Raw genomic sequence first — 17,087 nt, forward strand, 5'->3', positions numbered from 1 at the left:
AAGTGTTATTGTGTTAAGTGGATTTTGAATTATCAATTTTTTCCCTTTTTACTCGTTTATTTATTCATAGACAATAGCTACAATGCAGGTGAAAACAAAAGGCATTTGCCCAAAACTGATTTGAACCTTAATTTGGAATACACAGTATAGAGGTTATTTGAATGATAACTTAATTCACACACTATTTTCAGTCCAAAAAATGTATGTACTACAATAATTTTGAATTTATCAGATAAAATTAATATGATGAATTGATTTCAAAATACAAATCCAAACAAAAATCTCCCTTCACAATCACAAAAAATATTAAATTAAATTATGAAATGTTAAAATTTGAAGCTTAGTTTTTGCAGACAGGACACAGCAATGTCTCCCGGCTACATAGGCCAAACAAGTTATTGACTCTCTGAATGTTTTCAATTTTTGTATCGGCCCATGAGTGCATATATGCATTTATACATATATCTTTTAAGAAAGAAGAGAAAAGTTAAAACGGTAGAAAAAGTCAGTTCAAAATCCATAGACCATTTCGATAGAAGTAGGAAGGAATAAAAAATAAAGGAAGGAAGAAAGGGCACACACACACACACACACACACACACACACACACACACACACACACACACACACACACACACACACACACACACACACACAAACATACACTCACACTTACGTTAATATTCAGGGAACATTCCAGGCGAGTCCACCACCTCTGATCCACCGCAAGACAGCCGCGCCAAACCGATGATGTCCCTCAGCTTGCCTTAGCTCAGTAGGCAAAGAATTCCAAAAACTACAGGCGTCACAAGGAACGACTTATTGTACATAACAGACCTATGTGTTATGTGTTATCTCTCCAGAGAGAGAGTGTGTGTTGAAGAGAGAGAGAGAGTTGGAGAGAACGGTAGGTGACAGAAAGGAGAGCGAGTACAAAAGAAAGATGGGGGGAAAGCGTAGAGAGGGAGTGAGAGAATAAACATGGGAGATTATATTGAATTAGATTTGAGTTCTCCATCTATGTATGTTGAGACAGAGTGAGTGAGAGAGAGTGATAAGATAAGATATTTATTGATAATTGTTACAAGGCTGTTGCCTATGGTAAGATTCACAAAAATAGAAAATAGAAAATTAAATGAATTCGAATAAATAAATCAATAATACAGTTCCGCATCATTATTAATCAATTACAAATATCAAAGAAAATAATATTGTACATATTGAGCAATCAACATTATACTGTACTAGAGCATTATCACATTAGCAAACTGAAGTTGTTATTCGCATCCATGTGGAATGAAACATATCATGAAAGTATACCATGGAAAATTTAAGTTCATAATAAAATACAATAGAGGGTAGATGAAATAGGTAATAAATAAACTATGAAGGTGGTCCTATTACAAAACATTGTGATCAGACTTTTAATAGAAGAGAAGAGAATTAATTATGAAACCGTGCATGAAATATGAGAGGATGCACCAAACCCTGCCTATCATAATGAACTTATGCTAAGGTATCATTTATCAATGATGACAGAACCTGGAGCTATCTACTGCAGATAATCGGGCCCGGCTCTAACCTTCTTTTCCGAGACACCATTTTCCTGGTTCAGTGAGCTAATATTATCAATTTATTATTATATATTATTCATCTTTTTTATTGGAGGCAAATCCTGTAATTATTCTATGTTTGTTTAAAAAGTTTTCTCAATATTATTTTTATTTAAGTTTCCAGTTTCATTTTGAGTTACAATTTGATTAAATCGATTACTTAGTTCTCCAAAATATAACTGTTTTGTTTATTATTTTAAAATATAGTTCCTTTCTCATGAGTTATAGAGTTAGATCAATTTAACCTCTCGCAAGCCAAGCGATTCCCCTATTATAAATTGTTACCATAATGTCTAGGGTTGTTCTCACAACCTTATAATACCATCACAATACCTTTACATAATATAACCCCAATATATTCCAACCATAAATATCCCATTACAATATTGCATTAATAATTAAAATAAGATAAATGAAACAAATGTTATAGGGTGGGATTTAATCAAAATTTCAGAAAATGATTGAGTAATTTTGACAATATACTGAAAATCTTGAGATGGGAAGATGAATATGTATTATGTAGAATGGAGATGGGATGTGGAAAATGGATGGATGAATGGAATGGAGAATGGAAAGGAAGGGAGATTAGAATATTTGTCATGCAGTGCTCTAGGGTTCGACAGACTCAGTCATTTTCTCTATAAGATACTTTTTCAAAGACAGGATGAAGCCCGCTCGGCTCTCAATGCACTAATAGAGTTGGGAAGCTTATTCCATTCACCACAAGCACTGACAAGGAACGATTTGGAATAGATAGTTCGATGATTGATTGATCGAGTACTTTATTTATGTAGATTACAATATATACTGGCTTATACACTTATATACAATAGCTTACAATACAGCAAAATTATAGATGAATTTACATAATACAGACTAAGAAAATAATTATTGAACTGAATATGATATGAAAAAGCAATTTGTAATATAATAACTGTAGATAATTATATTGTTATGCATCTACATGAATTGGCGGAGATTTGGACATATCAATGTCCATTCTTCGGGAAGAATATTAAAAATATGCTCCCCAATAACTCTCTACCAAAAGAGAGATTCAGATTCAGATTGAGATTCAGATTCCTTTATTCATGTGTTTAACAAAACATAATTCAACTTACGTTCTAGCATTAAAAATAATTACCAGTAGCAGTAAAATGACATGGTGAATCATATTAAACTGATGAGTTCTACAATAATATTGAGCGAGGATAATGATGAAAAATGCAAAAGTTAAGGTACTACTGTAATTTTTTCACATGAAACGGTGAAGTTTGGACCTTAAGAAGTCCATTCTCAGAGAGGGTATCAAGGATACCCTCCCCTTCAGCACTTAACCGTGAAAAAAGAAAGTTGAAAATTCAAACGAAATATTATGTCTAAGCGAAAAAAATGAAGAGAAAGTATCAATAAGTAAAAACCAAATCATAGAAACGATAAATCATTTAGTTAAATCAATTAACAGAAAAGAGTAAATAATAATAAGGGGAAAAAATAAAGAAAAAGTTAATTCCCAATAATTCGAAAATCAATATGATATAATAATTGGAATAATGATGGAGTGAAATTTATTATTAGAAAAAAGATTTGTAGATTTTAAATCCAAAAATAATGTTGATGACAAAAGGAAATTATTGTACTAAAGAGATTAGTTCATGTAAGGCTAGTTACACACACATCGATTTTTGGTCGTACGATATTTTGTCGTCACTATGAATTCTATGAGATTAAACGGAACTTGGCAAACATCATATGTTTGAAATCATCTGTTCAATCTAATAGAATTTATAAGGACGGTAAAATATCGTACGACCAAAAATCGATGTGTATGTAACTAGCCTAAGTATCAAGATAATATGATTATGAAAGCTCATGGAGGAATAATAATAATTCTAATTGGGAATTATGAAGGGGAAATTATAATACAAAAAAGAGGGGAAGGGATATAGGAAAAGGTTGCTAAAATCCACTCGAGGAAGAGTTAGAATAAGAAACAATCTTAAATGTAGCCTATACACATTTTTATGCTAAATTTACATGAAAGAAATAAAAGAGAGAAAACGCATAATTTCTACTTTGGAGTGGAGGGAAATGATTATAGAGGATAAAAATAGGTATTAAGGAAGGTTTAATTGAATGTCATGCTGCTCTAGGGTTGGACAGTTTCAGCCATTTTTTCTAAAAGATAATGTCTCAATGTACGGGTGAAGCCCGCTCGACTCTCTATGGACCTAATTTGATTTGGGAGTGCATTCCATGCACGACAACCGCTAACAAGGAAGGATTTTGTATAAATAGTTGTTCGATGATTTGGAATTCTTAGAGTATTTTCACCTGTTCTAGTGTGCATGTGTGGAGCATCAGGGAGAAAGAGAGATAGAAATTGAGTGGAGAGAGAACGGTGAGTGAGTGAGAGTGATAGAAGGGAATGATTGAAGATAGATAGAGAGGAATAATGAAAGAGTGATAACGGACCTCCAATATGATTAAGAGTATGCTTCCGAAGTCGGCCATGCGTTATAAGCCGTACAGCATACACGACAGATAAGCTATGACCTTTCATTATCCTTGTCTTATCTCCTCCCTCTAGTGAGGTCCACGTTATAATGGCAGTGTTTGAACAGCTATGGTATTGCTATCCTTGTCTATCATTCAACAAAGCGGATAGCGCTAGCTCTTTCTCGCTTTGCTCTGTTGCCAGATCGCTTTTCAACAACGTAGAATTAATAAATAATTCTCATAATATTCAATCTTGATTATGGATATTCATCATGGAATTATTTGAGAAATATAATCTACTAGCCGTCAGGCTCGCTTCGCTCGCCATATCCGTCTAGCCCCCGACTGGATCGTCCAAGAATGCGATCAGCAGGCTCACTTCGCTCGCCTGCATTTTTCATTTGAGCATTTTTATGATAATATGTTAGGACGATCCAGTCGGGGGTCCAGACTAAACTTTTGGCTAAACGGATATGGCGAGCGAAGCGAGCCTGACGGCTAGTAATATTATATAATATCAGGAATAGCTCTGATTAAAGTAGCAGTGCCCAATCAATTTTTCCGCGATAAATGCATTTAAATCTTCAACTTGGTGCCAACCTAACAAAGTCAACTCAACTTAATGCCAACCTGACAAAATTATTAATTTAGTTACCAGTTAACAACTGTTTAGAAGAGGTACTCTCTCTAGATTATAGTTCTATATTAACATATGGTATGGCCTTTCCTTCAATTATAATAAAGAGAATAAGAAGAATATACATGCTAAAAGACGAACTTTGAACCCTTAAAAACCACCCTCACAGTTAAAATATTGCCAAAAGATTTCCTAGTGCGCCTCTAAAGGGCCAACTGAACATACCTACCAAATTTGAACGTTTTTGGTCCAGTAGTTTTTTAGTTCTGCGAGTGGGTGAGTGCCATTTCGCTTTTATATACTATATAGATTGATGATTGATTAATATGATCGATCATTCTAAACGACAATGAACAGTTAATATTACTTCGATAAACCTGTATGAGCTACCGTGTATATAAGGCATTGACAAGACAGAGGATCGGCAACATTGTTTTCCCATATTTCTTTACTGCCATCTTAACTTGGATCTATCTCTATTATAGTCGTATAGTGAGGTCCACGTTATAATGTTTGTGTAGTAAGATAGGAGAAAAGGGTTGTCAGAACTCAGCCTTGCCACCCAAACAGCTGATACTGCTATAACTGATGAATGTAATTGTTCATTATTGCTGAAAATAGTTCATCATATTTTATTTGTCAAGAAAATATTTTTTCTAAAGATGTGATGATAAATTTTCATGATTGAGATTGAATATTCTGTCAATCAGTTGAATTTCTACATTGTTGATAAACGATGTGGCAACATCGCAATGCGTGGAAGAGATAGCGCCATCTGCTTTGTTGAACGATAGACAAGGAAAGCAACACCATTGCAAATCACACACTGCCATAATAACGTGGACCTCACTATAGTCCTATCACTATCCTTGTCGCACCTCCATCCTTCTCCTATCTGCATGCATGCGTGACCTGGCAGGTCAACATCGGAAGGGCTTAAAGCAATCCCCTCGCATCCGTGTTCCACGAATTAGTTAATTAAAATTAGAATATCGTGAGCTGCCCGGTGTATCATCGAATGGAACACAGAGTTCTGTGGAAATGTCTTGCAGAGCTCAGGATCTGTTGTTATAATTATTCATGTTTTCAAAATAGATCCTTCAGTTCAGCTTCAACTAGGAAGACTATTGAAAGGGTCTCCTCCTCCTTCTACTCTACCACCACCTCATCATCCTCCTACTCCTTCTTCTTCTTCTTCTTCTTCATCATCTCCTGACATCTTCCTCTTCTTTCTCTTCTTCCTCTTCTTCATCATCTCATGACTTCTTCTTCTTCTTCTTCTTTGGTTTGATAATAACATATTGGGCCATATGAATAAAGTTGAGCATTTGCTTATACTTCTAAAATATGGAGCATTTGCTTCATTTTCTATGAATAAACGTGAGCAAAACCTTTTACTCATCCTCATCAAAAAAATAGTTCGAGCATCTGCTCAAAAGTAAAAGCTTTAGCTCAAAATTGTATGAATAAACTAGAGCATTTGCTCAACTTTTGAAGCAAATGCTTCAAAAAAGGTTAGTCTAGTCTAGAGCAGCTTATCACCTTCTGCTCAAAGTGAAATGGCTCTACTAATCCGTATGAGGAAGAGGAAACTATACCAGATACGATCACAACCATCAGTTGAGAACTATAAAACTCTTATTAGATTCAACCATGATAATATATATATATCACCATTATTCCTACAAAAGAATAAATATAAAAGATAGTCATCACAAAATAGGAGATAGGCATTTAAGAAGATGAGAGTGTGGACGATTATAAGAAGGCTATTGATATTAAAAGAATATGCTGAAGATTATTATAAAGATGACATTTTCTCACGCTATTATTTCAAAATTCTAAACTCAACTAACCTGAAACTATTCATAAATAGAAAACAGAGCAGACAACGCAAACACAAGCGGCGCACCCTATTTGCATATTTAGCGCTTCCGTGATCTATAAAAACAAACTAAGGCTACAAAAGCGAATCAGCTGATGAAAAATCTCTAAAATACGTGAGCATTTGCTCCAGAGTTCAGGAGCATAAGGTAAGAGTATAAGGTAAAGCTTATTCATATAAAAATGAGCAAATGCTTTTGCTTCTACCTTTTGCTCATGAGCAAAAGCTTATGCTCCATACTCTTGCTCATGAGCATTATTTTGCTCTGGTTTTTTTCATATGGCCCATTGACTTTAAATATCAAGAAATCTAAATTCATAGAATTTTTTTCCAGAAGAACGCAAGAAGACAGAATTAATAACATCACTCTACATTCTTGTACTGAACCTACCAATATACAATGTAACTGTGAATCGATTGGAAGTGTAGAAGCTTATAAATATTTAGGAGTAATGATAGATGAGAAATTGAATTGGTCGGCTCATATTGCATTCTTGAAAAGTAAAATTCGCAAAGTTATATACATTTTTTACCAATTAAACAAAATTCTATCACTAAAAGAGCTACGAAATATCTATTTCTCTTATGTCCAGTCACTTATCGAAGTGGTAATTTTAGCTTATGGGGGTGCCTATAAAGCATTACTAAAACCCTTGGAAGTTACACAGAAATCAATTATTGAAACAGCATTAAGAAAACGTATTCGCACTCCTACTAATGAAATTTTTGTAGAATCTAATGTTCTAAGTGTAAGGCAAATTTATGTAAGAAATATATTGTTATACATATACAAAAATCATAAAGATATGTTCAAGAAAATTGAGCACAGCTATCGAACTCGTTCGTCAGAAGCAATAGGAATCCAAGTTCCAAGGCTAGTCAAAACTCATTCCACTACTAATACTTATTATATAGCACACACTCTGTATAGAAATCTGCCTGAAAATCTACGTAATACCGAAGGTAAATCCAAATATATTTATAAAAAAAATGTTAATAACTGGTTAAAGGAGATTGGGAGGACAAATATAGAAGTGATTTGTATGATTTTGAAGTTCATTCTTTGTATAAATAAAGCAAATGTCGTGTAATGATAGTCCAAATTTAACTCTAAATGTTTACATCTTCTATACTTAAAATCATTGAAACTTCAAATTTTCTCTGATATTAATACCTGGTTTACCTGGGTGATAGATGTAAGTATAGGGACAGTCCGACGTTATCCAATCATCGCCAAGACCCTCTTCCACAAACAGGCTTTGCCTTTGTGGAGAGTTTTCATCAATTTCTCAAAATATAATGTTGTATTTTCTGTAGCTACGATATAATAGCAATTAGATTTAGTTATAATGTTTAATTTTTTGGTTCAACTGTAAGTTTTATTCATGATTGTTTGGTTGCAGAAGATGTAACGTTGATGTATGATATGAATATTTGTACCCTGAAATCATGTATAATAAAAACCTATTTGATTTAATTCTCCTTCTCCTCCATTCTTCTTCTTCTTCTTCATCTTCATCATCTCCTGACTTCTTCATCTTCTTCTTCTTCTTCTTCTTCCATTTCACATCTTCTTCTTCTTTCTCTTCCCTTCTACTGCTTCTCCACCTCTTGAGAGGAAGTGCGACTACGCCCCGTTTCGGGAAGCCAATTTTCTGACTCCAGCTATCCAAAGTCCAGAACTTAATATGAATCCCGAGCACGGAAACAGGCCCTTATATTAGATTTTTACTTTCCTTGCCCTATTACCATGGGTAAGGAAAGTATTGCTTTCCAAAAAAAATTAAGGTACCCTAATTTCAAGTTTTTTATACGTTTCAAGGTCTCCTGAGTCCAAAAACATGATTTTTGGGTGTTGGTCTGTGTGTGTGTATGTGTATATGTGTGTATGTGTGTATGTGTGTGTGTGTATGTGTGTATGTGTGTATGTGTGTATATCTGTGAACACGATACGGTAACTCCATTCCTAATCAACCGATTGACTTGAAATTTCAAACCTAAGGAACTTATGCCATGAGGATCCGACAATAAAAAATTCAATAGAATTCAATTCAAGATGGCGGAAAAATGGCGGATAATTACTAAAAAACCATGTTTTTCACGGTTTTCTCGGAAACGGCTCTAACGATTTTCTCCAAATTCATACCATGGATAGCTATTCATAAGTTCTATCAACTGACATAAGTCCCATTTTTGGGAAATTGCAGGAGCTCCGTAATATTCTTGAGAAAAATGGCGAATAATCACTAAAAACCATGTTTTTCACGGTTTTCTCGAAAACGGCTGTAACGATTTTCTTCAAATTCATACCATGTTCAGCTATTCATAAGCCCTATCGACTGACATGTGTCTCTTTCCTGGGAAAATTGCAGGAGCTCCGTAATATTCTTGAGAAAAATGGCGGATAATTACTGAAAAACCATGTTTCTCACGATTTTTTCGAAAATAACTTGACCGATTTTTTTCAAATTCATTACCCTGTATTTATCAGCTCTATTAACTGGCAGGAGTCTTCTTTCTGGGGAACTAATAGGGGTCCACCCCATCTCTGAGAAATTTACTTTGTATCCTCCTTCTCGTGCGTGAGGTAGGTAGGTAGAGCAGTTTATTCAAAAAAAAACATGTCTATTCTCTATTTGTAGAACAGCTGTTTTGACAACTTTTAAAAATCCTCAAATTTCATAATTCAAACAAAGGAAAATAATGTTCTCTGAAAAAAATAACAATAGGTTAATCGTAGATTTAATTATTTAGCCGCCAATCGGCATATTGTTATATGCTCGTTATTGAGGCTTATAGATCAATGAGCAAGGAAAGTTGTGTGAGTGTACCACACCAGATTTTTATGACAAGTCCCAGATCACTCTGTTTTGGTGGTCAGTGGATGCTATCTAATATATCTATCAGGCTATCTATCTATCTCTCTATAGGTGAGTGCGATGGTATCGAAGAAGAGGACACGGATTACGCAAGTTGAGCAGGGATGTGTTCCAGTTAGTTTTGAGTATGAGTTTTGAGTTAGTTTTGGGTCAGTTCTGAGTTGACGTTGTTATCGATGTGTACACAGAGAGAAGTAGCCTCAGGAACTCGCTTGCAGGTCGGCTTCATCAACACAAGTTGACAGAACTTTTGCTGGAGGGTGACACATACTCACACACACACAACACACACACACACACACACACACACACACACACACACACACACACACACACACACACGTGTTGCAATTGTTAACCATTGTCATCCTCTCAGCAACATTTCATGTAGCTATGAAAAAGTGAATGTGGTATTGTATAGTGAGGGCCACGTTATAATGGCAGTGGAGAAAGGTAGGAGAAAAACGTTGCCAAACCGCTGTCTTGTCAATGCCTTCTATGGACGGTAGCTGATACAGGTTTAATGATGTATTATTAACTGTTCATTCTCGTTTGAAATAATCAATTATATTTTATTTAGCAAGAAATCATATTTATCAATAATTCTATATTGAATTTTCATAATCAGAATGTAATGTTTCGTAAATTAATTATAATTTCGACATTGTTAGAAGACGATCTGGCAACAGGACAAAGCGGGAAAGAGATCTCGCTATCCGCTTTGTTGAATAATAGACAAGAATAACAATATCATTGCTAATCAGACACTGTCATTATAACGTGAACCTCACTATGGTAGTTATCAATATTAGAGAAAAAGTGGAAACATTGCAGCTCCAATTTCCAAAAGTATCAAGAACATCGATAACTTATCAATAAATATAACAGATAGTAGTTCCGCGAACAGTAGACCTCGCTCATGAATAGCCTACAACTCTCAAACTAATGAGAAGGGCCATTAAGAAAGTACAGTATATTGTGAAGATTTATCCATGTCATCTATTTTTCTCCATTGAAAGTGCTAAAGACATTGTCCAGGGGAAACCGGACTTAAAATGTCTCTCAAGGAGGTACCTTCATATCGTCCCCATATTCACAATATTACAAATTTTCTAACAAATAATTATAAGAAATTGGTCAACTGACAGAAAAATGAAATATGCAGTAGGCAATTTAGACTATGAATCGTCTCACAGACGATAGTGAGACGGAAATGATTCTAAATTTGTTGGTGACAATGACAGGAGGTTGCTAATAATGTTTTTCATGGAAAGTGGATTCAATGTTATGGCGGCTTGTTATGCCCATGCAGAATGTTTATGCTCACAAGTCGGTTTCCGATCTCGTACTAAAGCGAAAACAAGAGCTAACTAACTAAGCTGTGATGTCTCCGGTCGGTTCGGTAGGTCTAGAAACTATTCATCTATGAAACAGGGAAATATCGTGTTGAAAAAGGAAGAAGAAATGGTGCAATTAAGTGAGAAGTTCTCTTCAATAGAATTAATACAGTATGATTTGCGAAAACAAGAGCTAACTAACTAAGCTGTGATGTCTCCGGTCGGTTCGGTAGGTCTAGAAACCATTCATCTATGAAAGAGGGAAATATCGTGTTGAAAAGGGAAGAAGAAATAATTGATGGTGCAATTAAGAGTGAGAAGTTTTCTTCAATTAATAAATACAGTATGATTTGGAGCGGCTAAGACGTTTCAAGGTTCACCGCTGACAACAGCTCTTGTCCTCTACGGATAGCATTCCAACGATACCATTCATTCAATACAGCACATTCTAGAGCGGCACAATTTATATTCAATTTTCATTAAAACCGGAGGTCTTATCAAAATCGTTACACATACGTTTCTGCGCCTTGTTTCAAATAACTTGCATACCAAATTTCATCCAAATCAGACAATAACTGCGACTGTAACTGCGGTACAAACAAACAAACAGACATAAGCCGATCGAGTCGAAACTGAGACCTCAGTTTACAGATGGAATTAAATAGAGAATGCATTTATTCAAATGCTAATTAATATATAATTATTATTTAACGAAAATCCTAAATAAATGCTGTAAATCACCCCGAAGACTTCTGCTACTGCAGACATTGATATCTGCAGTCAATGTACTGCAGTCAATGTCTGCAGTAGCAGAAGTCTTCGGGGTGATTTGCAGCATTTTATTTGGGATTTTTGTTGAATAATAAGACCTCAGCTTCGCTTCGGTCAATAACTATCAACAATAACTATCAATGACAATAACTATAACTATTTATCAATGAGTCTCCACAGCATGATGACAGGGGGCAGGAACAGGGTAGGCAACCCGCTAAGCATCAACAGAATAGAAGGAGGTAATACAGATGGCAGAGAACAAGAATACAGAACTCTAATCGAGAATGAGAGAAGGAAAAAGTAAACGAAGAAGAAGAAGGGAGAAATGGAATAGAAGTAGAAGATGAAGAAAAAGGTGGAGGAGAAGGAGGAGAAATAAAGAAAAAGGAGGTGATTAAGAGGAAGAAGAAGAACAAGTAGAGAAGAAGAAGAAGAAGAAGAAGAAGAAGAAGAAGAAGAAGAAGAAGAAGAAGAAGAAGAAAGAGTAGATGGAATAGAAGTAGAAAATGAAGAAAAAGGAGAAGAAGGAGGAGAAGAAAAAGAAGAAGAAGAAGGAGGAGAAGAAGTAGAAGACGAAGAAGAAGAAGAAGAAGAAGAAGAAGAAGAAGAAGAAGAAGAAGAAGACTGAGAAGAAGAAGAAGAAGAAGAAGAAGAAGAAGAAGAAGAAGAAGAAGAAGAAGAAGAAGAGAAGAAGGAAAAGATGAAATAAAAGTGGAAGATAGAAAAGACGTAGAAGAAGAAGAAGAAGGAATAGATGGAATAGAAGTAGAAGATGGAGAAAAAGGAGAAGGAGATGGTGGATGAATAAGGGAAGAGGAGGTGATGAAGAGGAAGAAGAAGGAGAAGAAGGAGAAGAAGGAGAAGAAGGAGAAGAAGGAGATGAAGAAGAAGAAGAGGACGGAGAAGAAGGAGAAGAAGGAGAAGAAGAAGAAGAAGAAGAAGAAGAAGAAGAAGAAGAAGAAGAAGAGAAGAAGAAGGAAAAGATGAAATAAAAGTGGAAGATGGAAAAGACGTAGAAGAAGAAGAAGAAGGAATAGATGGAATAGAAGTAGAAGATGGAGAAAAAGGAGAAGGAGATGGTGGATGAATAAGGGAAGAGGAGGTGATGAAGAGGAAGAAGAAGGAGAAGAAGGAGAAGAAGGAGATGAAGAAGAAGAAGAGGACGGAGAAGAAGGATGAGAAGAAGAAGAACAGGAACAACAACAACAAGGAAAAGATGAAATAGGAGTAGAAGATGACGAAAAAGGAGAAGGAATAGACATGAAGGAAAAGATAATGAAGAAGAAGGAGGAGTAGGAGAAAAAAATGAAGAGGAAGTAGGAGAGGGAAAAGACCATAAAGAAGAACAAGAACAAGAATTAGAACGAGAATGAGGAGAAGGAAAAGAAGGAGAATGAAGAGAAGGAAAAGGAGAATGTGAAGAAGAAGAAGAAGAAGAAGAAGAAGAAGAAGAAGAAGAAGAAGAAGAAGAAGAAGAAGAAGAAGAAGAAGAATAAGAAGAAAGAGTGGCGGAAGGAGGAGAAGAAGAAGATGCAGAAGAAGAGGATGGTAGTGGAGGACCTAAAAAAATCAGAAGTGGAAGTCCAGAAAAACAGAAATGTGTGTTTGTTTTGTGGTGAAGAAGTATGTGAAGAAGGAGATAAAGGAGTAGAAGAATTAGAAGATGAAAACAGACATGATGACAGAGAAGAAGAAGAGGAAAGAGGAGGAAAATATTTTTCCTCTCTCATTCTCGATTAGAGTTCTGTCTTATGAAAAAGAGGGAGGAGGAGTAGAAGAAGAAAAAGAAAAAATGAAAGGAGGAAGAAGGTCAAAAGAAAGAAGAGAACTGTAGAAGAGGTCTTGAAAAAATCAGGAGTAGAAGTCAAAGAAACAGAAATTTGTGTTTGTTTGTGGCATTGTTTGAGAGATGAGCGTCGAGGGAGATAGAATTATGGTCCCTCTGGAGTGAGAGAGAAGCGTGGAGAATGTCCCAAGAGTGTCATCTTGGGAGAAAGTGGTTTGTACCATTCCAAGGCACTTCCACTTCCTTATAGAGAGAAACGGTGAGTGGGATAATAATGATAAGAAGAAAGAGAAAAAGAAGAAGAAGACGGAGAAAAAGAAGTAGAACAAGGAAAAGAAGATAATGTGTTGAGTGTAGAATCCACAGAGTGTCCTGGGAGAGTTTTTGAAATGAACTGAAATCGCTCTTCAGAAAAATGCTAATTTTTGCTCTTAGTTTTCCAGTGTTCTGTCATTTCCATTCGAAACTGTAGTAACGTCCAAGTTATAATGGCAGTGAGGAAAGATTGGGAAGCAACGTTGCCGATCCTCTGCGTTGTAAATGCCTTCTATGGAGGGTAGCTGATACAAGTTAATTGATGTAATATAACCCGTTCTTTCTTGTTCAAAATAATCAATAATTATCTCATTATATTAAGCGAGCTATTTCTGAATATCTGAATTTCTTTATATTAGATTATTTATATATATTCATATTTTTATCTATTTATGGTTATTATTTATGTCCAACGGATCTAGGAAACGGCTCTAACGATTTCTACGACATTTGGAACATAGTGGGTCTATGATATAGAAACTTGATTGCACTAGGTCTCATCCCTGGGAAAACTTGCTGGAGGATATGAAAAGGATAATTCAACCTTGGAGAAAAGAAGATAATTTCGTCGTCTGTCGATAACAGAAGATGTTTGTGCCTACTGTGTGGGAGATCAGCTGTGTAATCAATCAGCTTATCGTATCTCGCGAGAAATCTAGAAATTTTAATAGACTCGATCAAAATGATCTGATTTGTTGACATGACATGGTATATAATAATATTAAAAGTTGATCATTATTTCACAGTTTCAAGTGATTAGTAAGTGTTATTTTGTTATTCTATTTGGTTTGTAAACAATCTAAAGCCCGGTCCAGACGCTCAAGTTTAGCTTCAGTCTTTTGCTCAAGCAAAAGTCGGAGCATGTAAATCGTTGCGTCTGGACGGTAAAACGGATGGGTCTTCAAGCTTAAGTCGTCAAACTTAAAATGTATCGGCCGGGAATCTTTTTCCATCAAACCGTCCGTCTTTTGCCTATCCACCAAAACCTAAAACGCGTGAAAATTGAGATAGAGAAATTGTGATTTCAGATTCGGATTCAGCGCCCTCAAATTAATAAAATGCCTCGCGAGTACTTGAAAATAAGCAAGTTTTTTTCATCGATTTTATATAACGCTTTTTTTCTTTCTTGATTCTCATGATACTCTCAGAATTTGATGTTGATATTATGATTTTAGTTGTATCGACAATAATTATCAATATTGAAAATAATTATTAGCATTAGAATGCTAATAATTTGTTTAAAACAACTATGCTAATATCATTGAAAACTTACCGAGTTGAAAGCAGAGAAAAATCGGGAGGAAAATAATAAGCTACATCGAGTTATCAATAATGCATGCCCTATTGATTGCAATCAACAGTACACACGACAGCTGATTTTCTACCAATGGGATATTAATTGCATGCAAGTAATAATCCACTTGACAGCTGATTTATGATGTCTATAGTCTGATTTTTACGGTAATATTGGCGTTCGAAAGAGACTTCTTTTCCTTTTGTATTATCCTTAAAATGCAAAACTTCAAAAAACCTTGTATATAGCAATTTAAAGAGGAACACAACATACCAGTCAAATTTCATGGAAATCTATTGCCGCGTTTCACCGTAAATGAGGAACATATAAACAAGATTATAAACATATTCTCATATTCATCTTGCAATTCTCGAAGCAATGCGACGTGAGAAAATTTGTGTATCTTCAACAACCAGTCCCTACTCCAACGTGAACGATGAACTCTACCTTTCTTTTTATTATTCACACACAAAACAAAAGTGGCCAAGAGTACTAGCTCTCCCATAGTTGATGACGAACTGAGCTTGTGAGCACAAAAATAGGAAAACGGACGACATAAAACGGAGACGTGTGGACGCAATTTTACATCCGTCTTTTGCTTAAAAGACTGATGGTAAACTTGAGGGTCTGGACCCGGCTTAAATTAGAACTATTCCGTTTTCAAATATTTGGAATGGAAATCGGACCTGAATTCAAGTGTATGGAACATAACCTACTTCTTGGACCATTTATAATGTATAAATCAAAATTCGCGGAAGAAACAGCTTTGGGCTGTGCCTGTTTGTCCTTCCCCAATCATTTTGAAGAGTTATGTCCTGTTTATCAATAAATAAATAACGATCGAATCTCGGTGCCCCGATATTATTCTATTAAGCATGAAATTATATTTTTCAATAATTTCATAATGCATTTCATTAATCGAGATGAAATACTTTGGTAATTATTTGATCATTCTACATTGTTGAAAGACGATCTGGCAACAGAGCAAAGGAAGTAAGAGACAGCCCTATCCGCTCATGGGACACAACCTACTTTTTGGACCATTTATAATGTATAAATCAAAATTCGGGGAAGAAACAGTTTTGGGCTGTGTCTGTTAGTCCTTCCCCAATCATTTTGAAGAATTATGTCTTGTTTATCAATAAATAAATAACGAGCGAATCTCGGTGCCCCGATATTATTCTATCAAGCATGAAATTATATTTTTCAATAATTTCATAATGCATTTTATTAATCGAGATGGAATATTTTGGTAATTAATTAATCATTCTACATTGTTAAAAGACGATCTGGCAACAGAGCAAAGAGAGAGCCCTATCCGCTTTGTTGGATGATAGACAAGGATAGCAATACCATTTCTGAACAAACACTGCCATTATAACGTGGACCTCACTATGGATTGGAAACTGTGTGGGTTCAATACACAACTACTCCAACATTCACGAAATCCCCGGCTCCCATGAATCACGATCTGAGTCCCATTCGAGATTTTGCCGCGTATTGGTCAGAGAATGTAATAAGCCCGCATGAAAAAAGCGAAAATCTTGTCACAAGGTTTCAAGCTTTGAAATATTTGGAAGATCGTATTTTAAACCGATAAAAGCTTCTGAAGCCAACTCTACACTCAAATCCACTGTGAACTGACAGAATCTCTCATGATTACTATCAACACATCCCATTCAAAAAATGCTGACATGTCGGGGTGAATCCGACCATACACCTCACTGAAATAGTGACGTCATAAATCGGCACCGAACAATGCTCAATAGCTCTGGGTTGTTTTTTGCTGAATAGTGGAACACTGGCATAAATCTCTTCCGCTCTTCGTCTCTCTTATACAATAGCGTTCTCTATCTCTCTCCCATTAAACATGGATTCTCTCTAGATGAAAACACAATTTAGAAATTGCATTTGTTGAAATGATAATTAATGAATAATTTAACTATTAAACGGAAATCCAAATTATAGGTATGCTGTAAATCACCCCGAAGACTTCTGCTTCTGCAAATATGACAACAAGGTAAGCAAATCAAATCAAATCAAATAGCTTTCTATTCTCAAAAACATA

At 35.4% G+C, this 17,087-nt stretch overlaps 1 protein-coding gene across 2 annotated transcripts in view; it reads left to right on the plus strand.

Moving 5' to 3' along the window:
• Positions 1 to 17,087, plus strand: part of LOC120348747 (SPEG neighbor protein-like) — a 441,368-nt gene that overhangs the window by 305,367 nt on the left and 118,914 nt on the right. The window lies entirely within an intron of this gene.

This window comes from Nilaparvata lugens, chromosome 9 (genome assembly GCF_014356525.2).
Source record: "Nilaparvata lugens isolate BPH chromosome 9, ASM1435652v1, whole genome shotgun sequence".
NCBI classification, from domain to species: Eukaryota; Metazoa; Arthropoda; class Insecta; order Hemiptera; family Delphacidae; genus Nilaparvata; species Nilaparvata lugens.